General features: G+C 37.8%; 1 long non-coding RNA gene across 6 annotated transcripts in view; it reads right to left on the bottom strand.

Moving 5' to 3' along the window:
* LOC140608813 (uncharacterized) overlaps positions 1 to 23,474 on the bottom strand; it is a 151,118-nt gene that overhangs the window by 104,836 nt on the left and 22,808 nt on the right. For 5 of the 6 annotated variants that reach the window (XR_012010793.1, XR_012010795.1, XR_012010796.1 and 2 more), the window contains exon 5: positions 5,813 to 5,878. This is a non-coding gene — a long non-coding RNA (uncharacterized lncRNA). Of the gene's footprint in view, positions 1 to 3,096; positions 3,243 to 5,812; positions 5,879 to 23,474 lie in introns of those variants that run through there. The other variant, XR_012010797.1, reaches the window with a different exon arrangement.

The raw sequence follows: 23,474 nt of genomic DNA, 5'->3' as shown, positions 1-23,474 counted from the left end.
GGCTGGCTCAGTCAGCAGAGTACATCACTCTTAATCTTAGGATCGCAAGTTTGAGCTCCATGTTAGGCATAGAGGTTACTTTAAAAAAATAAAATAAAATAGAGAGAGCCTGGGTGGCTCAGTTGGTTGCATGTCCAACTCTTGGTTTCAACTCAAGTCATGATCTCAGGGTCCTGAGATCAAGCCCCAAGTGGGGCTCCAGAACATGACAGAGTCTCCTTGGGATTCTCTCCCTCCTTCTTTCTCTGCCCCTCCCCACACTGGTACATGCATGCTCATTCTCTCTAATAAATAAATAAAATCTTTAAAAAATTAAAACATACCAACTATTTTTTAAAATTGACCACCAAGGGCAGTCCCGGTGGCTCAGCAGTTTAGCGCCACCTTCAGCCCGGGTGTGATCCTGGAGACCCAGGATTGGGTTCCCCGTCAGGCTCCCTGCATGGAGCCTGTTTCTCCCTCTGCCTGTGTCTCTGCCTCTCTCTCTCTGTGTGCCTCCCATGAATAAATAAATAAAAATCTTTTAAAATAAATAAATAAAGGGCAGCCCGGGTGACTCAGCGGTTTAGCACCTCCTTCAGCCCAGGGCCCGATCCTGGAGACCCGGGATTGAGTCCCACATCAGGCTCCCTGAGTGGAGCCTGCTTCTCCCTCTACCTGTGTCTCTGCCTCTCTTTCTCTCTCTCTCTCTCTCTCTGTCTGTCATGAATAAATAAATAAATCTTTAAAATAAATAAGTAGATATATAAATAAATAAATAAATAAATAAATAAATATTGACCACCAAAATTATACATCTAATCTGACAAGTATATAAAAAGGAAACATCTACTCACAAGAAAAATGATTAGAAAGAGTATACCAAAATACTAATTATGGTTATTTGAGAGTAAACATTCAATGAGTATTTTTACTTCTTATTTTGTATTTTTCAAATATTGTTTAATCAGTACATATTACTTTGAAAACAAAAAGAAAAATAAATTTTGAACATTAGTTTAAAAACTATATAAATTGCATAAAATAGCCACTTAAAAGATATGAATATTTTGCCTTTAGATATATTACTTCATTATGGCTATATGATTGGTCATTTTTTAAAATAACAATTAAATTATTTATTTATTATTATGCTGTATTTTACACATAGCTTATTACATAACCAAGAAAAAAAATTAACCAGATTTTTTCTGCCTGTACTCGAAATAACCCCAATAATTATAACCAGTAAATATGAAAAGTCACTCCTTCCCCTTTTGTTATTCAGATATGTTGTCAACCACTATGAGGACCTGTCTTCTTGCTCTATAGGTGAGTCATAAATGCTGATGTTCTCTTCAGCCTATTTTAGAATCCAAAGCTATCTTTTACTTTCACTTCTAAAACATCCTTCTTAGGGCAGCCCGGGTGGCTTAGTGGTTTAGCGCCGCCTTCAGCCCAGGGCCTGGTCCTGGAGACCCGGGATTGAGTCCCAAGTCGGGTTCCCTGCATCTGCCTGTGTCTCTGCCTCTCTGTCTCTCATGAATAAATGAATAAAATCTTTAAAAAAAATAAAATAAAACATCCTTCTTAAATAAAATTGTTCTGTTTGAAAGAATCCTCTTTGCCCATGTATTCAGCAAGTTTAAGCATTTTTCTAGGTCACCACCAGAGGCCAAGGCTAACAAATTTTTCAACTGTAGTTCAGGCTACTGAATGTTTCATAGTAGGAGAAAAAAAAATTTTTTAAGGAAAAAAAAAATATCTCCTTTCTATTGGTCAGAAATCTCATTCCATATAGTCACATTTTGAATGTAAGTAATTTATATATTACCTTAAATATAAAATTCAAAATATTTGTTTCTCATTTTCAGGTATTTTTCATGTACTTTCTAAAGCACATCTCTTGAGGCACCTGGGTGGCTCAGTTGGTTAGGCATCTGCCTTCAGCTCAGGTCATGATCCCAGGGTCCTGGGATGGAACCCCACATCCAGTTCCCTGCTCAGCGGGGATCCTGTTTCTCCCTCTCCTTCCTGCTTGAGCTCTCTGCTATCCCTGTCATTACCTCTCTTGCTACCTCTGTCATTGTCTCTGTCTCTCTCTCTCAGATAAGTAAATAAAATCTTTAACATAAACAAAATAAAAATAATACAATGCATCTCTTCAGGAAGGTTGTAATTCCCATTCTCTTTCTAGTAACATGTATACTGATTTAACTTACATAGAGAGTTGTTTTTACAGATGAAAAAAAGAAGTCAAACCCTTGAATTAATTCCAAGTCTAAATCTTCCACTTAGAGTACTTGAATAAGAACTGTGTTATTCACCACTGTCATTGTTCTTTCCCAAGTTAATCTTACTAATATGCTTCTTCATTAAATTTGTCCACTCACATCTAACTAACCCAAATGTCTTATCAAGTACCCAAATCAGGCCAAGGATAAGAGCTGCTAGTGATGCTATTTTAAGAAGAAACAAAAAGTTATGAAGTTAGACCAGCTCTTATTCTGTCAAAACCCACCACTTCTTTGGTACATACATGTTATAGTACACTAACAGGAGAAACAGTGATGAGCTGACAACGTAGCTCATTCCTAGAGAAGAGTCTGGTTATTTTGTCCATGGATATGCACTGAAACTTTTTACACAAAAATATGGTTAATATGGGATGCCTGGGTGGCTCAGCGGTTGAGCATCTGCCTTCAGCTCAGGGCGTGATCCCAGAATCCTGGGATCGAGTCCCACATCAGGCTTTTCGCAGGGAGCCTGCATCTCCCTCTGCCTCTGTCTCTGCCTCTCTCCCTGTCTTCTCATGAATAAATAAAGTCTTTAAAAATATATATATATAGGGCAGCCCCGGTGGCTCAGCGGTTTAGTGCTGCCTTCAGCCCAGGGCCTGATCCTGGAGACCTGGGATCGAGTCCCATGTCAGGCTCCCTGCATGGAGCCTGCTTCTCCCTCTGCCTGTGTCTCTGCCTCTCTCTCTCTCTCTCTCTCTCTCTCTCTGTGTGTGTCTGTCATGAATAAATAAATAAAATCTTAAAATATATATATATATATATATATATATATATATATATATAGTTAATATATGAAGTCTTATGAATGCCTGGGTGGCTCAATGGTTGAGCGCCTGCCTTTGGCTCAGGTCATGATCCTCGGGTTCTGGGATCGAGTTCTGCATCAGGCTTCCTGCAGGGAGCTTGCTTCTCCCTCTGCCTTTGTCTCTTCCTCTCTCTGTGTCTCTCATGAATAAATAAAATCTTAAAAAAAAAAAATATATATATATATAAAGTCTTATATTTTGATTCACAACTAAGGAATTTTGAAATTATTTGCTAGCTATAGATAATCATCTAGTTCTTTCAAGAAGTATGCTTCTTTTACCTCCAATATTCAGTATATAGCACTTTGCTGGCAGATCATAAATGTTTAATAAATGTTTCTTAAACCAGTGACACAGTAACATAATCAGCTTATTGAGAAGCAATTGCCAAGTTGTACCATACTGCAATAAGCACTGCAGCTAATTAGCTCAGTTTACTTGTATAAGGAGCCAAGGGCTCACTTCTCAAAAAAGCTTCTGGGGCCTTGTTCTAGTCACAATTTTGTATCTTATTCCAATAACCCATCTCTCTCCGAAGCAAGGAGAATCAGACAGAGAGAGACAGAGAGAGAGAAAAATAGTTTAGCACAATTCATCACCACTCCAAAACAGACAATTCAGAAAATATTTGGGTTTCTTAAGATTTATTTATTTGAGAGAGAGAGAGAAAGCATGAGCAGAGGGGAGGGGCAGAGGGAAAGGGAGAAGCAGACTCCCCACTGAGCAGGGAACCCAATATGGGACTCCATCACAGGACCCTGGGATCATGACCTGAGCTGAAGGCAGACATTTAACCAACTCAGGCACCTCAGAAATTTTTACAAATCAAACTGATAGTAAATGAGCTTTGCATCATTTTGATATGTAAAGTTCCAATATTTCAGTATGTTAAACTTAGTTAGAAGTAAAACAGGGGTGCCTATAAGCATCTAACTCTTGATCTCAGGGTCATTAATTCAAGCACTGCATTGGGCTCTGCGTGGAGCCTACTTAAAAAAAAAAGAGTAAAAAAATAGTAACATTAACTACTTCTCCTTAAACTAATGAAAACTAATATTTGAGCCCATCTCATTTTATTATAACTAAAATAGTTTTTCACACAGGTCTACTTAAGACAATAATCTTATGATTGCTATGATAGATCATTTGATTCAAAGCATTTGGCCAATAAAAGAGCTTCTATTTTTTGGATAAGGGAATTTCACTATTATGCTTTGCAAAACAAATACATAATATGAACATACACGAGACACACAGCCTAAAAAATATACCTTTTCCAAGAACTCTCAAATAAACTATCACGAATGGATCCAGTTTCAGAAATTTGAATACAGGAGAGTTTTAATTTGTATTAAGATCTCACTAGCTTTAATAGCTCAGGAAAGTCAACTAGCTTCTGTCTGTACATTTTCTCACTGTGAAAGTAAAGAAAATGCTACTTACTGCTTCATCACAGGGGGCACTGTGCAAATCAATTGGTTAATGTTCTTAAAGCACTGCCTAAGTGCTAAATGAAATCATTAGGGTGCATTGTATATCTCTTTGCAATTATCTGCCACCTTAAAATGCTATGGATAGTAAGGGTGTCTCACTCCTGAAATACTTAAAAGAAGGTTAAGGAAAGTTCAAGAGGTTAAAAAAAAAACACATGGGCTAAGTTAGGGTAGAAGAAAGGGAAATTTGGAATTTGGCACGTTTTATTACATGCTTCTTGTTACACCAAGTTACATGCTTCTTAGAATAAACACCACTAAACTTTATATTTTATTTTTTAGGATTTTATTTATTTATTTATTTATTTATTTATTTATTTATTCATGAGAGACACAGAGAGAGAAGCAGAGACATAGGCAGAGGGAGGAGAAGCAGGCTCCATACAGGAGTCCGATGTGGGACTCAATCCCAGAACTCCGGGATCACATTCTGAGCCAAAAGCAGATGCTCAACCGCTGAGCCTCCCAGGCATCCCAGAACTTTACATTTTAAATGGGTGAATTGCTTGTTCTGTGAATTAAATCTCAATAAACCTATTATAAAAATAATAAATCCAGCTCATCATCACACCAGGAAAAAAAACTTATATACTCCTTGAAAATGTGGATCATTATGCTAGGAAAAAGAATTCTAGCCACAAACATTTTGAGTAACATAGCGAGACCTGGGTGGCTCAGTGGTTGAGCATCTGCCTCCGGCTCAGGTTGTGATCCCAGGGTCCTCGGATGGAGTCCTGCATCGGGATTCCTGCGGGGAGCCTGCTTCTCCCTTTGCCTATGTCTCTGCCTCACTCTTTGTGTCTCTTGTGAATAAATAAATAAAATATTTTTTTAAAATGCTACATTGTTTTAAGAAATCAATACTATACAATAGAATTATACAATTAACTGGTGCATTGAGATAAAATTATAACTTACTTTTAATAATTTAATTATTAATTATAATAATTACATATTTAATCTGACAGATTAAAAGTCTATCTTGAAATCAATGATACCAGATACAGTAATGCCTACCTTTGCTTTTGCTGATTTTCATCTTAGAATATTCTTTGGAAGAGAAATTTTCAGATACACAAAATGAAATTTCAACTGAATTCATAATTGTAGTAGTAGTAGTAATATTAATGACATATTTGGGAGTTTTTGTTTTTAGTAGTGACACGTTTATATAGTTATTTATAAAAGTATTAGAGTATCAGACGGCAATAAATGTGAAAGGTTTGAGACTTACCCTATTTGCAAACAAACAAGTCAGCATGCCACAATTTCATGGATGTTAGCAGAAGACACAAGACTCCTGGATCAGAGACAAAGGATAGTTTATTACACGCAGAACAGCAGTAGTGTGACACAACAGAGTGACACAAGAAGGGCCAAGAGACACCTGTTGTGTGAAAGAAGAGGAACTCTAAGATAGAAAACCTCAATCTGGGATGCCTGGCTCAGCAGTTGAGCAACTGCCTTCGGTTCAGGGTATGATCCCTATCCCGGGATCAAGTCCCACATCGGGCTCCCTGCATGGAGCCTGCTTCTCCCTCCACCTGTGTCTCTGCCTCTCTGTATATGTCTATGTCTCTCATGAATAAATAAATTAAATAAAATCTTTAAAAAAAAAAAACTTAATCTTTTCTTTCTGCTCCAGAGAGAGATACCCTCTTCCAAAGCTGTTTGCTAAACCAACATTCTTGAAAAAATAGTCCTGAACAAAAGGCTGGCAATGGCAATGCTCATAAGACATGCAGAATTTCAGAGAAACAAGGAGAATTATGTTCTCACACTAAGGTGACCATACATCTTGATTTGCTTGGAACAGCCCAGGCTATCATCTATTGTCCAAGTTTAATAATCAATAGCACCCCCTTTCACTCTCACAAATATCCCAAACTGGACGTGAAGTTATACATTTAAAATTCTTAAGAAATTCCTCTGCCTGGACAGAGCAGTAATGATCTCAACAGTTAAAGTTTAGGTCAATGGTTCAAGAATAGAGGTCAACATCACAACAAAAATTACCTCCAAATAGATTAAGCACTTGAATATAAGACCAGAAACCATAAAACTCCTAGAAGATAACATGGGTGGAAAGCTCCCTAACACTGATCTTGGCAACGATTTTTTGGGTATGATGCCAAAAGCCAAAGTAACAAAAGAAAAACATGTGAGACTACATCAAACTAAAAAGCTTCTGCACAGCAAAAGAAACCATCAACAAAATGAAAAGGCAACCTAATGAATGGGAAAAGATATTTACAAACCACATATCTGATAAGGGGTTAATAACCAAAATATATAAGGAACTCATAAAACTCAATAGCAGAAAAACAGACAACCCAATTAAAAATGGACAGAGGATCTGAATAGACATTTTTCTAAACAAGACAGACATGGGATGCATGGGTTGCTCAGTGGTTGAGCACCTGCCTTCGGCCCAAGGTGTGATCCTGGAGTCCCAGGGTCGAGTCTTACATCTGGCTGCCTGCATGGAGCCTGCTTCTCCTCCCTCTGCCTGTGTCTCTGCTCTCTCTCGCGCGCTCTCTCTCTCTCTCTGTCTCTCACAAATAAATAAATAAAATCTTAAAAAAAAAAAGAAGACACACTAATGGTCAATAGATACATGAAGAGTTGCTCAGCATCATTAATCATCAGGGAAATGCAAATCAAAACCACAATAAAATATCACCTCACACTTGTGAGAATGGTTAGTTAATAAAGAAGATAAGAAATAAGAGTGGGGTGACTGCGTGGCTCAGTCAGTTAAGCATTTGCCTTCAACTCAGGTCATGATCCCAGGGTCCTGAGATAGAGGTCCTCATTGAGGGGCTGCTTGGTGGGGAGCCTGCTGCTCCCACATGCTCAGTGGGGAGCCTACTTCTCCCTCTCCCTCTGCCTGCCACTCCCCCTGCTTGTGCTCTCTCTCACTCTCTTTGTCAAATAAATAAAATATAGGAAGGAAGGAAGGAAGGAAGTTAGGAAGGAAGTTAGTTAGGAAGTTAGGAAGTTAGTTAGGAAGTTAGTTAGGGAGGAAGGAAGGAAGGAAGGAAGGAAGGAAGGAAGGAAGGAAGGAAGGAAGGAAGGAAGGAAGGAAAGAAAGAAAAAGAAAGAAAGAAAGAAAGAAAGAAAGAAAGAAAGAAAGAAAGAAAGAAAGAAAGAAAGAAAGAGAAAGAAAGAAAGAGAAAAAGAAAGAAAGAAAAAGAAAGAAAGAAAGAAAGAAAGAGAAAGAAGAAAGAAAGAAAGAAAGAAAGAAAGAAAGAAAGAAAGAAAGAAAGAAAGAAGAAAGAAAGAAAGAAAGAAAGAAAGAAGAAAGAAAGAAAGAAAAAGAAAAGAGAGAGAGAGAAAGAAAGAAAGAAAGAAAGAAAGAAAGAAAGAAAGAAAGAAAGAAAGTAAGTTGGTGAGGATGTGGAGAAAAAGGGAACCCTTGTGCACTATTGGTGGGGATTGCAAATTGATGCCGTCAATATAGAAAAAAGTATGAGGCTTCCTCAAAAAATCAAAAACACCCAGTATCACTCATCATCAGGGAAATGCAGACCAAAACTACAACAAGATAGTACTTCATACCTGTCAGAATGGCTAAAAGCAAAAACACAAGAAACAAGTGTTGGCAAGGATATGGAGAAAAAGGAACCCTCGGGCATCAATGGTCCGAATGCAAATTAGTGCAATCACTATCAAAAACAATATGGAGGGCAGCCCCGGTGGCGCAGCCTGTTTAGCGCTGCCTGCGGCCCAGGGTGTGATCCCGGAGACCCTGGATCGAGTCCCACGTCGGGCTCTCTGCGTGGAGCCTGCTTCTGTCTCTGCCTGTGTCTCTGCCTTTCTCTCTCTGTCTCTATGAATAAATAAATAAAATCTTTAAAAAAAAAACAATATGGAGGTTCCTCCAAAAAATTAAAAATAGAACACCCTACAATCTACTAATTGTGCTACTGGATATTTACCAAAAAAAAAAAAATACAAAAAGACAAATTCAAAAGGATACATGCACGCCTATGTTTATAGTAGCATTATTTACAATAGCCAAATTATGGGAACAGCCCAAGTGTCCATTGATAGACATATGGATAAAGATAGACATATGGATGGATAGACATATGGATGATGTAATACAAAAACAAATGAACATAGGGGAAGGGAGGGACAAATAAAATAAGATGAAATCAGAGAGGGAGACAAACCATAAGAGATTTTCAACTATAGGAAACAACTATAGGAAACAAACTGAGGGTTGCTGAAGGGGAGGTTGGTGGGGGGAATGGGATAATTGGGTGATAGGCAATAAGAAGGGTATCTGATGTATGGCACTGGGTGGTATATGCAACTGATGAATCACTAAACTACCTCTGAAACTAATAATGCGCTATACGTTAATTGATTGATTTTAAATAACATAAAAAATGTCAGTTGAAGAAAAGATGTGATATACACATCTGTATATATCCATATATATCTATATAATGGAATATTGGTCACAAAGAAGAAAATTTTGCCATTTGTGACAATATGGATGGACTTTTTTTTTTAAGATTTATTTATTTATGATAGACATAGAGAGAGAGAGAGGCAGAGGGAGGGAAAAGCAGGCTCCATGCCAGGAGCTTGACGTGGAACTCGATCCCGGGGCTCCAGGATCACGCCCTGGGCCAAAGGCAAATGCCAAAACGCTGAGCCACCCAGGGATCCCCCAATATGGATGGACTTTAAGGGCATTATGCTAAACAAGGCAAATAGAGAAAGATAAATACCACATTATCTCACTTATAGGGGAATCTTTAAAAAAAAAAAAAAAAAAAAAAGCTCATAAATACAGAACACAAATTGGTGGTTGCCAGAGGTAGGGGGATAGGAGATGGCGAAATAGGTGAAAGGGATCAAAAGGTACAAACTTCCAGTTATAACATAAGTCCTGGGAATGTAATGTACAGCGTGGTGACTGTAATTAATACTATCTTGTATATTTGAAAGTTGCTGGGATCCCTGGGTGGCGCAGCGGTTTGGCGCCTGCCTTTGGCCCAGGGCGCGATCCTGGAGACCCAGGATCGAATCCCACATCGGGCTCCCGGTGCATGGAGCCTGCTTCTCCCTCTGCCTGTGTCTCTGCCTCTCTCTCTCTCTCTGTGTGACTATCATAAATAAATAAAAATTAAAAAAAAAAACTGAAATCTTAAAAAAAAAAAAAGAAAGTTGCTAAGAGAGTAAATTTTAAAAGTTCTCATCACAACCAAAAAAAAATTAACTATGTGTGGGATGTAAGTTAACTAGATTTATTGTGGTGATCATTTCACAATACATGTAAATATGGAATCATTATGTTGTACACCTAAGACTAATGTGATGTTATACATCAATTATATCTCAGTCAAAAAAAAAAGGAAGAAAAAAAGAAGAAAGTCAAATCATGGGCATCATTTTAATAATCACTGAATAAAAAGGACTTCAGGTACTTATCTAGAAAGAAAGAGATTATCTCAGAAAAAAATTAGAAGCTGTTTTGATCATTAAGACAAGCCATTAAAAGGGGTGGCTGGCTGGCTCAGTCAGAAGAATGGCTCAGACCAACTCTTGGTCTCAAGGTTTGTGAGTTTGAACCACACATTGGGTGCAGAGACAAGCCATTAAAAATGACAACTGCAGCTTTCATATAGCTGGTTATAATAATTATATTACTTGCCTAAATACTTGTGCATCTTTATGGAAAAAATCTCAGGTAATTTTTACTCCAAATGTCTCCAAAACTAAGAAATCATTTTCTGACTTTCCATTTTGAGTTGTAAAAAATATTAAAGACATCCAGGGTGCTTCAGCTACATCTATGCATTCCACCCCTGACAGGTTCCCCATCCACTCTCACCCTTTCAGACAGCTTAACTTGACTTCACCTGCATTCCACTCTCGTCCTCATCCCCTTCCCCTACTCTCCCATCCTTGTGCTCAATGCTGACCCTTGTCTCTACAATCAATCCTAACCTTAGACAATAATGATTTAATGAGTTTTGACTCAATAGTAAAGAACCAAGTTCAACTTACCCCTTCTGACCACCCTACCTGGCCCACTTTAGTCAAGTGCACTTTGGTCTTATTCCCTTGGTCTGCATCTATCCAGATGTCCATTTGTGGTAAGTGAATCCTTGATGGTCTCATTCTCTGGATCTGAGTTGGTATCAGTTCCTGGGGGTTGTAATCTTGCTAGGCTCTTGTCAGGCCCCTCTCAGGGAAGAGGATCTTGCAACAGATCCTAAATCCTGAGGCAAGGATTGTAATACCAAATTAACCATGCTCCTGGATTCTCTGTACCTATGCTACACATGGCTGTTGAAGAACAATATCATGGGATTTTCAAGATACATATAATTTTATTGACGTGTCTTCAACCCCATTTGCAATAGAGTGCCCACTAGCCTGGACTTCCTCTTTATTTTTTTTTTTTTTAAAGTATTTATTTATTTATTTATTTATTTATTTATTTATTTATTTATTCATTTATTTATGATAGTCACACAGAGAGAGAGAGAGAGAGGCAGAGACACAGGCAGAGGGAGAAGCAGGCTCCATGCACCGGGAGCCCGATGTGGGATTCGATCCTGGGTCTCCAGGATCGCGCCCTGGGCCAAAGGCAGGCGCCAAACCGCTGCGCCACCCAGGGATCCCCTGGACTTCCTCTTTAGACCCACCCAGAGTCTCACAATAATGACCTTCTCAAAAACCTCAGTTTGATTTGTCTTATTTCTTCTCATCCTGCCATTTCTGCTGCAGCTGGCTGGTTCATGCCTAACTCTATTCTGAAACATTGAGGGGCACCTGGGTGACTCAGGTAAGTGTCTGATTTAGAACTCAGGTTATGATCTCAGGGGTATGAGATTCAGCCCCACATCAGGCTCCATCCTGGGATAAGCCTGCTTAAGATTCTCTCTCCCTTGTCCTCTACTCCTTCCCCACTATCTACCTCTCCTAAAAAAAAAAAAAAAAAAGATTGAAACATCGAGAATTTCTGTATTGCTGTTCTCCTTTCACAACTCTTACTAAAGAATTAAGTACATGATTCCAGAAGGTTATCAGTATGAAGTAAAAAATGTTTAACAAGAGATGCCTGGGTGGGGGATCCCTGGGTGGCTCAGCGGTTTAGCCCTTGTCTTCTGCCCAGGGTGTAATCCTGGAGTCCCAGGATTTAGTCCCACATCGGGCCTCTCGCGGGGAGACTGCTTCTCCCTCTACCTATGTCTCTGCCTCTCTCTCCCTCTCTGTGTCTCTCATGAATAAATAAATAAAATCTTTTTAAAAATGCCTTACAAAATACTCTGTATTGCAAAATAGTTTCAGTGTGTAACAGATTATTGGCATGCCTAGATTTGTTTGTGAGTTTATGAATTTTCAATTTATATGGGTCCTTAGGAAATTACCTAAACCTCAATGTAAAATAATATTATAAAAATAGTAAAACTTATATATATATATATATATAATTGTGATTATGTTTTAAAAATCATGGATGTGAGCAATCCATCCATGTGGATTGAAAAACAATCCACAAACAGCAATGCACCTCATATACAAGTGAGAGTAATGTCAGAGTAATGTAAATATGGAGTTGTTTTCTTTTTAAAAATATATGTTCTTGCATTTTGATAAGGAAAAGGAAATTGCAGTATTTATTTATAAGATAATACTTTCCAAGTATGCTAATGAAAACTACTATAGTTAAATGTTTCCTTTTTAATGAGCTCTTCCTTAATCAAATCTTGGTTTAGCTGTGTATTGATTTAGAACATGCCCCCTTTCATATGCACATGTGTGTTTTCCAGAGGCCCCAAAAGGTTAACAACTGTTATACATCATTATATACTAACAGTTTGGTCTAATGGATAAGGACTGAGTCAGCAATCTTAATATCTTCCTCTTAGCGCTATGACCCTGGAAAGCCACTTAACATCTATCACTTTGGATTCTCTTTTAAAACAAGTAATAGTAATTGTTGAATTAGGAAAATAACCATAAAACATATTAAGAGACTTTAGTGAAAAATTAGAAATGAATGTAAACTAATATAAAGACCCAGTTCAGCTAGCCTACTTTTCTAATATAATACATGAAATTTTATTTTGATAGAAATGTGTTCTTGGATTATAACTAAGATTATTGGTCATGGAATATAAATTAGACTATTAGGATATTTAAAACATTTTGCTGACTATCAAACAACATTTTGACATATATTTTAAATGAGAAACATAGTGTGGACATGTAAAGGCATGTAATTCTTTCTGTAGCCACAAGTTAGGATTTTTAATTGTAAAGAAAAAATGGTTAATTTGTAAATGTGACTCTGTCCATTTGTAAATGGTTATCTCTAGTTAAAATTTTTAAAGTTCCTTTAAAATGTATAGTAGTAATTCCACAGGTTCACCAATTGTAATGACACTCTAACAAAAATCCTGCTTTTTCACAAGTCATTGAGAAATATTGCAGCAAAGATTAATTATCATTCTACTGTCTAAAAAGTGTACCTTCAAGCTGTGAAATGAGTGAACAGAGATCTATTATGACTTTAACAAGAACGTTACTCTCCATGGGGATTACTGCTATTAACAGTGGGAAATGTATCATTTAAAGACATTAAAATTAAATGGAAATGTTTCACCCATTTAAATAAAACTCTTGTTCTTTACTTCACAATAAAACTCGCTTTTGCGGGCAGCCCCGGTGGCTCAGCGGTTTAGTGCCTGCTTTCAGCCCAGGGTGTGATTGAGTCCCACGTTGGGCTCCCTGCACGGAGCCTGCTTCTCCCTCTGCCTGTGTCTTTGCCCCCACCCCCACCCCGTGTCTATCATGAATAAATAAATAAAATCTTTAAAAAAAAAACAACAACCTTGCTTTTGCTAGCTTCTTTATTGTAGGAGTTTATGCAAAATTTTCCTGGTAGTGCCATTTCAGATTTCTTTTCTATAGAGATAGTAGTAGAAAGGTATTAATATAGTTTAGCAGTATTTGCAATTGAATACATGAGGACTCCATTCTAGCTACAAACATTACTCCTAATATAGCACTATTAGCTATTTACTTCAAATTTCGACAAATTATTTACAAAAATCTTAGATCCTAAATTTGTTAGCTTTCTTCCTATATGTACTAGATTCTATGTAGGGAATTGGATAAAACATAAATTGTGCCTATATAAAAAGAACAAGTGAGGAGAAGAGAGTAACCTCTATATTTTAAAATATTGGAAATGATGAAATACCATCTCCAAAAACAAATAGGTAAGTGCTGTAATTTATTTTTATTCCCAATATTGGCCAGAGTGCAACAAAATGGACATTTATGTTCACTTCATTTTGGGAAATAAATTGGTCCTTTCTGGAAATCAATTTGGTTATATGAATCAAAAGTCTTATAAATCATATCACCCTTTGGCCCAGTATTAATACTACTAGGAATTCATCCTTAGGAAGTAATGTAAAATGTTGATTATACCCATAGATGTGCCAGCATTGTTTATAGTAGCAAAATTCTGTAAACAATCTAAAAGCTCAACAAAAGCAAATTATGGTGGTAGAAAGAATGGGATATTTTGCAGCTATTAAAAATTATGTACATATGGGCAGCCCGGGTGGCTCAGAGGTTTAGGGCCACCTTTGGCCCAAGGCCTGATCCTGGGGACCGGGGATTGAGTCCCACACCAGGCTCCCTGCATGGAGCCTGCTTCTCCCTCTGCTGTGTCTCTGCCTCTCTCTTTCTCTCTTTCTCTCTCTCTCTCTCTCTCTCTCTGTCTCTCATGAATAAATAAAATCTTTTTTAAAAAATTATGTAAATAAATTATTTTTTAATTTTTATTTATTTACTCATGAGAGACACAGAGAGAGAGGTAGAGACACAGGCAGAGGGAGAAGCAGGCTCCCTGCAGGGAGCCCAATGTGGGACTCAATCTCAGGACCCAAGGATCATGCCCTGGGCAGAAGGCAGATGCTCAACCGCTGAGCTACTCACAAATTTTTTTAAAGATTTAATTAATTTATTTAAGAAAGAGAGAACAAACAGGGGAGGGGCAGAGGGAGAGGGAGAGATACAAGCAGACTCCCTGCTGAGTATAGAGCCCAGAGCAGGACTCAATCCCAGGACCTTGAGATCATGACCTGAGCTAAAGTCAGATGCTTAACCAACTGAGCCATCCATGCACCCAGAGAATGTAGTATTTTTATGATTATAACAAATTAATGGGTTAGGAATTAAAAGCAAATAAATTTTACTTTTTTTAAAAGATTTTATTTATTGATTCATGAGAGACAGAGAGAGGCAGAGACCCAGGCAGAGGGAGAAGCAGGCTCCGTGCAGGGAGCCCAATGTGGGACTTAATCCTGGAACTCCAGGATCACGCCCTGAGCCAAAGGCAGATGCTCAACCGCTGAGCCACCCAGGTGTCCCAAATTTTACTTTTTAAAAAAATGGGGACATGGAAGAAAATTCTTCATACATTGTCAAATTTTAAAAAGCACATTACTTAAAAAGTGGATGTAGATTGATTCTTTTTTTTTAAGCTTATGAAGTAGTCAAATTCATAGAAACAGAAAGTAAGATGGTAGTTACTGGAACAAGGGGGCAGGGACAAATGAGTTGGTTTAATGGATATACAGAGCTTCTGTTTTGCAAGATGAAAGGTCTGAGGAGGTGCTGCAAACCATGTGAATACACTGAATACTACTTAACTATACACTTAAAAGTAGTTAAAATGTAAGTTTTATGTTATGTTTTTTACCAAATTTTAAAAAATATATAATTATGTAAAAATCTCTATGTATGTGAGTGTGTAGCAGAATAAGATATCACATTGTTAACAAGAGTTTTCTTAAAAGTAGGGAAAGAGGGGGACACTTGGGTGGCTCAGTGCTTGAGTGTCTGCCTTTGGCTCAGGGCATGATCCTGGAGTCCCAGGATCGAGTCCCACATTGGGGTTCCTGCATGGAGCCTGCTTCTCCCTCTGCCTATGTATCTGATTCTCTCTGTGTGTCTCTCATAAATAAATAAAATATTTTTTTAAAAAAGTAGGGAAAGGGGATGGTCATGGTCAGGAGGAGACTTCTTTAACTGTAAATACTTCTGTATAATTTTAATATTTGTGTGAGCCAATATCACTTTTATATCTTTTTTCTTTTTAATTTTGTGGCGGAACCTAGATCCATTTGTGGTTTCTTGTTCCTAATTGCTATAACTTTCAATGAAAGAGTAATGAGCTAAGTCACATGTATCCAATTCAGCAGTCAATAAAGCCATGCAGGCTGCCGATCAAAACAGGACTGAAAAACATTTAAATACATGTGTCATTTCCCTAAGAAGTTACCTGACCTTTCACATCAACTTTTCAATGTCAATGTGTTAAGTAGTTAAAGAAAAGATCATTGTACTTAGGGATAGAATGGAATAAATAAAAGATATCAAAACCACTTACAAAATTATTGATCAGTTCGCATTGAAGAATAAAAGTTAGGGATGCCCAGGTGGCTCAGTCAGTTGAGCTCCTAACTCTTGGTTTCATTTCAGGTCATGATTTCATGGATCCTAAGATCAAGACCTAGGTCAGACTCCACAATCAGTGGGGGGGTTGCTTAAAGATTCTCTCCCTCTGGCCCAACCCCAATGTCTCTTTAAAATTAATAAATAAATCTTAAAAAAAAAAGAATAAAAACTAAATTAGAAACATGTTAAGTATTTATTAAAATTACCTACATAAAATGAATTAATCAATAGTATAAATACAATCATTTGTAATTAAAATGTATATTTCCATTAAGTATGGTTGTTTTACTTACAGCAACACACCAACAGATGTAGAGAATAATCTATTCATCAGGCTTGGTGATCATTTCTACCTGCTCAAAATGATGAGAATCACTGTCTGAACTCTGGATACACTAACAAAGCAAAAAAGAATATTCATTCATTTACTCACTCCTTCAACAAATCTTTACTGAGGAGCTACTGCTTTGCCAGATATTGTGTGAGTCTAAAACAATCAGAATGGGGCACCTGGCTCATGTAGAGCATAAGACTCTTGATCTTGAGATTGTCAGCTCAAGCCCCACAGTGGATGTAGAGATTACCTAAAAGTAAAATATTTTTTAGAAATTTAAAAATAGGGGACGCCTGAGTGTCTCAGTGGTTGAGCATCTGCCTTTGGCTCAGGGCATGATCCTGGAGACCAGGGATCGAGTTCCACATCGGGCTCCCCGCATGGAGCCTGCTTCTCCTCCCCCTGCCTGTGTCTCTCACTTTCTTTCTGTGTTTCTCGTGACCAAATAAATAAAATCTTTTTAAAAAAAATTTAAAAATAGGGACGCCTGGGTGGCTCAGTGGTTGAACACCTGCCTTCGGCTCAGGGCATGATCCTGGTTACCCAAATCAAGTTCCCCAACAGGTTTCCTGTGGGAATCCTGTTTCTCCTTCAGCCTGTGTCTGTCCCTCTCTGGGTATCTCATGAGTAAGTAAATAAAATCTTTTTTAAAAAATTTAAAAACAAATAAATAAAACAACTAGAATGTTTTAAAATATTTCATGGTGGTACCTGGCTAGCTTACTTGGTGGAGTGTGTGACTCTTGGTGACTCTTGATCTTGGCGTTGTAAGTTTGAGCCCCACAATGGGTATAGAGATTACTTAAAAATCCAATCTTTCAAAAAATAAAATAAAATATTTCCTGGAAAAAATATGTATTTACTGGACACCACTTATGTATTTAGCACTGTGCTAAGTATGGTGGTGATTGTTATAAAGGAATGTAGAGAGGTAATTATCACTTAAACAATCAGCATTTAAAATAGAACTTCAGAATTAAAAAGAATAGGGACACCTGGGTGGCTCATTGGTTGAGCATCTGCCTTTGGCTTAGGTCATGACCCTGGAGTTCCTGGATCAAGTCCCACATCATGTTCCCTTCAAGGACCCTGTCTATGTCTCTGCCTTTCTCTCTCTCTGTCTCTCATGAATAAATAAGTAAATAAATCTTAAAAAAAAAAAAAAATTAGAGGGGATCCCTGGGTGGCTCAGCGGTTTAGCGCCTGCTTTCGGCCCAGAGCATGATCCTAGAGTCCTGGGATCAAATTCTGCATCGGGCTCCCTACATGGAACCTGCTTCTCCCTCTGCCTCTCTCTCTCTGTCTCTCATGAATAAATAAATAAAATCTTTAAAAAAAAAAAGAATTAGAATATTATGGCAGCCATTTCTTACTTTTTTGGAGTTAACATTTTTTTTTATTTTTTATTTATTTATTTTTTATTGGTGTTCAATTTACTAACATACAGAATAACACCCAGTGCCCGTCACCCATTCACTCCCACCCCCCGCCCTCCTCCCCTTCTACCACCCCTAGTTCGTTTCCCAGAGTTAGCAGTCTTTACGTTCTGTCTCCCTTTCTGATATTTCCCACACATTTCTTCTCCCTTCCCTTATTTTCCCTTTCACTATTATTTATATTCCCCAAATGAATGAGAACATATAATGTTTGTCCTTCTCCGACTGACTTACTTCACTCAGCATAATACCCTCCAGTTCCATCCACGTTGAAGCAAATGGTGGGTATTTGTCATTTCTAATAGCTGAGTAATATTCCAGAGTTAACATTTTTTTAATGAACTGGTAATTCTGTTAGGCAGCTTTACTTTCCTTTATGGCCTTATATTGGGAAAACAAAACATTTGCAACCACATTTGAGTTTCCCTCCTTTATTTTAAAATTTTACAAGTATGTGAGATTCAAAAGTCTAGAAATCACTGTCCTAGGAAAAAAAAAAAGTATATGTTTAATTCCATAACCAACTGAACGGTCTCTAAGTAGCAGAATGGTAGGATTGGTTTAATGGTGACAGATTAGAGGCTCATTAATTGTTGACATCTCCTTGATAGATTAATTTAGTAAAATGTAAAAAATTCAAAATATATAAAAAGGAGAAAGTATTACATAGAATAATTTAATACAGAAACTATTAAATATAAATAGAATAAGCAGGATATAAGTTAAAATGGTGCAAACTATTTCCAAACACACACACACACACACACACACACATCCATACAACCAAGGAAAAATGTGTTTGTGCACTAAACTGAGATATCAGGACCAACAAACAACACATTATGCACATCCTGTTCAACTCTATTTTTCACAAAATTTAAGGAAAAGAGTAAGTTCTAAAGTGTTTTTCCAAACCATTATGATGTATTATCATCTATTTGATGTATTTGTAAACGGAGTTAGTATTCTGAATCCTGACACTGACCCGAATGTAAGTGGTCACTACTTTGACTTTCTCAGGGTATACAGTAAGAGAAAAGGTAAAGACTGATAAACTCTGTTGTATATATTTTGTGTGTGTGTGTGTGTACCAAGAGCAGTTCTACAAATCATGGAATGAATCACTGAATTGCAGAAGACAGCATCTGCCAAGCATTTTTAAGAGCCAGCATTTCTATAGCTCCCTTTGTTCCTCCCTTGCTGTAGGGCAGATGTCTCACATGGTTTAGAACATCAAATAGTGGCTAACCATCAGGACTCAGTAATTTGACTGTCAAATTGATAGCTTCATTTTTATTTCTCTTCTAAAATATGTATGTTACCCCTTATTTTTTCTTTGTATCATTTTTCTACTGAAAAGCTGCTATTTTCATTTTTTTTTTTTTTCTATATACAAGACTCATCAAGCTACCTGCTCTGGGCTTTGTGATTATGGCTTAAACACATTTCTTTACAATATGAACTTCTGGACATGATATAAGCTGTTTGATTCCAGCCTTGATCTTCAGGGAAACTTTCCAGTCCTATACTTATGGTTTCTTGAGTGAACCTGCCTGGAAACTACCAACATCTGTCCTTTGTTCTCATCAGTAATTCAGAACCTTGATGACATTGGAATCACCTTCTTTTTTTATTTTTTTAATTTTTTTTTTTTATGATAGTCACACAGAGAGAGAGAGAGAGAGAGAGAGAGAGGCAGAGACACAGGCAGAGGGAGAAGCAGGCTCCATGCAGGAAGCCCGATGTGGGACTCGATCCCAGGTCTCCAGGATCAGGCCCTGGGCCGAAGGCAGGCACTAAACCGCTGAGCCACCCAGGGATCCCCTAGAATCACCTTCTTAATCAGCTTACGGAGGCCCAATCTCAGCCCAGTTCCATTAAAATCAGAAATTTAGGGGATGGCACTCATGCATATGTAGTTCTTAACTTTCTCCACTTTCTCCACTTTGGTTGAGAAACCACTGATAGGACATGGAAGTCAACTACTTCTTGTTGACCTGTCATTATTTCTTGTTTTGTCTGTCTCCTCTACTAGACTGTGAACTCCTCGAAGACAGCACTTGGCAAACTAGGTTTTGATCATTTCATTTAGAATTAAAATCCAAACTCCTTACCATGGCTTCAGTGGCCTGGTATAATCTTTTCCCTGCCTGTCCACCTCACATCTCCTCTTGCTCCTGAGTTTCTTGCAATCATGCCAAATTTATTACAACCTATAGGCCTTTACATTTACTGTGCTCTCCACTAGATACATTCTTCTCCTAGTCCTTTATTCCTATGGCTCTTTCTCATCATATAAATCTATTCTCTGTTCTTAGAAATTCTTTCCTGACAGGCCTATATAAAATAACCACTCCTTCTGCAATTTCTATCACCTCCCATTGTCTTATTTCCTTCATGGAATTTACTTCTATCAAAAGTTAACTTTTGGGAGCCTGGGTGCTCAGTGGTTGATCATCTGCCTTCTGCTCAGGGTGTGATCCCCTAGTGCCAGGATCAAGTTCCACAAGGGGCTCTCCGCAGGGAGCCTGCTTGTCCCTCTGCCTGTGTCTCTTCCTCTCTCTCTCTCTCTCTCTGTGTGTCTCTCATGAATAAATAAATAAAATCTTTTAAAAATAAAAAATAAATAAAACTCATGCTACCAAAAAATATTTAAAAAAAAAAAAAGAAGCAGGAGGGAGACGGACAAGCAGGCTTCATGCTGAGCACAGAGTCCAACCTGTGCCTTGATCCCATCATCTTGACATCAAGACCTGAGCTGAAATCAAGAATCAGAAGCTCAAACAACTGAGCCACCTAAATGCCCCCAAGGTTAACTTTCTTATTTATTATGTACTTACTTACTGTCTGTTTCCACCCAACCATTCCCTATATCTTCACACCAGATTGAAAATTCTAAGGAAGTCAGAACTTTGGCTCCTTTGCCATCACATTGCCAGGGCCTACTTAGCATGCTTCATATTTTTGAATGAACATTGAATAAGCATTTGAATGAATTAATGAATGAATGAACAAATGAATAAAAAGCATCACCCCAGCAGACTGTTTAAGAGTTCAAGACAAAAAAAAAATAAAAAATAAAAAATAAAAATAAATAAAATAAAAGTTCAAGACACCTTAACCTATGCTTTAGTAACATCTTTTTTTTTTTTAAGATTTATTTATTTATTTATGATAGAGAGAGAGAGAGAGGCAGACACACAGGAGGAGGGAGAAGCAGGCTCCATGCTGGGAGCCTGACGTGGGACTCGATCCCAGGACTCCAGGATCACGCCCTGGGCCAAAGGCAGGCGCCAAACCGCTGAGCCACCCAGGGATCCCCTAGTAACATCTTTTTGATGTTACTTTCTTATCATATGATTTCCCTTTAAGTGTCAGTAAATGCACTGGCCCATTTTTTTTTTTTTTAAAGATTTGTTTATTTTTGAGAAAGAAAGTGGTGGGAAGGGACAGAAGGAGAGGGAGAAAGAATCCCAAGTAGACTCCACTCCAAGTGCAGAGCCTGGTGTGGGGCTCAATCTCATGACCTCGAGATCACAATCTGAGCTGAAACCAAGAGTAAGACACTCAACTAACTGGTCCACCTATGTGCCCATCCACTGTTCCATTTTTAAAGTCATTGTTGATTTTAAATCATTGCCCTGGGGATCCCTGGGGGGCTCAGCAGTTTAGCACCTGCCTTTGGCCCAGGGCGTGATCCTGGGGTCCTGGGATTGAGTCCCACGTCAGGCTTCCCGCATAGAGCCTGCTTCTCCCTCTGCCTGCATCTTTGCTTCTCTCTTTCCATGTCTCTCATGAATAAATAAATAAAATGTTTAAAAAAAAATCATTGCCCTGGCTTTTTTTCTGTAACTTACTCCTTCTTTTGTCCAGATCAACTTGTGTTTCCAAATGTCAGCAATTTTTAAAGGTACCAAGAAACAGAATATGAAAATCACACACCACCTTGCTGTAGGTTATTGAGATTTGGAAACTGATGCATTGCATTATATTCAATCAAGTCATTGGCATCTTTCTAAAATGACCTTTATTTCATTGTCTTAAGATTAGTAAAATGACCTTTATTTCATTGTCCTAAGACTAGTAACCACCTGGTTAGCTCAGTGGTTGAGTGTCTGCCTTTGGCTCAGGTCATGATTCCAGGATCCTGGGATTGAGTTCTGCATCAGGCTCCCCACAGGGAGCCTGCTTCTGCCTCTGCCTATGTCTCTGCCTCTCTCTGTCTCTCATGAATTTAAAAAAAAAAAAAAAAGACTAGTAAAAAGCCTAACTGCTGTAAATTTGTGTATTAAATATATATTGTATATAAGCTATATATTTATAATTATATAACTTATGTGTAACATATATAACATAATTATATAATGTATATTAAATACACATAAATTGCTGAGTGAAGTAAGTCAATCGGAGAAGGACAAACATTATATGTTCTCACTCATTTGGAGAATATAAATAATAGTGAAAGGGAATATAAGGGAAGGGAGAAGAAATGTGTGGGAAATATCAGAAAGGGAGACAGAACGTAAAGACTGCTACCTCTGGGAAACGAACTAGGGGTGGCAGAAGGGGAGGAGGGCGGGGGGTGGAAGTGAATGGGTGACGGGCACTGGGGGTTATTCTGTATGTTGGTAAATTGAACACCAATAAAAAATAAATTTAAAAAATATAAAAAATAAATACACATAAATTTATATATTAAAGATTGACTTAATTTCCTTTAAACATAAGATGTTTGAAAGTTTAATTGCTTTTAAAGGATTTCATTTATTCATTTATGAGAGACATACAGAGAGAGGCAGAGACATAGGCAGAAGGAGAAGCAGGCTCCCCATGGGGAGCCCAATGTGGAACTTGATCCCAGGACTCTGGGATCACTACCTGAGCCAAAGTCAGACACTCAACCACTGAGCCACTGAGGCATCCCAAAAATTTAAATTTTTTTAAATTTTAAGATCAAGAGACATTATGGAAGGATCAAGTTCTAATTCTGTAAAGGAATTTAGTGTGGAAATTTCTTAAAATTTCTTAAAATTCAGAAATTAATTTCATAGAATAAAGAATCTATTCCATAAAGTAAGGTTCAGCTAAATGGCTCATGTAAGAAATAGGATAAGAAAAATACCAAACAAGGGGATCCCTGGGTGGCTCAGCGGTTTGGTGCCTGCCTGCAGTGCAGGGTGTGATCCTGGAGTCCCTGGATTGAATCCCACATCGGGCTCCTTGCATGGAGCCTGCTTCTCCCTCTGCCTGTGTCCCTGCCTCTCTCTCTCTTTCTCTCTCTCTCTCTCTCTGTGTGTATCTCATGAATAAAATCTTTAAAAAAAATACCAAACAAGATATAGTCAAGAGTAAATGTATTATCATGTTATACCAATTATTGTTTTACCCTATAACATAACATTCAACTATATTTATCAATTGCTTACATTGTACTTCAATACTCTTGGATCAAACACCTCAATCCTGATCAAATGATTGTGGAAGACCTTGCTTGATAAACTGGAATTCAAATTTTATACTAGAAGCAATGCAGTGTCATTGAAGGATTCCTAAGCAAGAAGAAATATTGGAGCTGTGGAAATTTCACTCTGCAGGATAGACTGGAATGGAAGAGAACG

The sequence above is a fragment of the Canis lupus genome, chromosome 18 (assembly GCF_048164855.1).
Source record: "Canis lupus baileyi chromosome 18, mCanLup2.hap1, whole genome shotgun sequence".
Lineage (NCBI taxonomy): Eukaryota > Metazoa > Chordata > Mammalia > Carnivora > Canidae > Canis > Canis lupus.
This window is presented reverse-complemented; position numbering and strand designations above follow the sequence as displayed.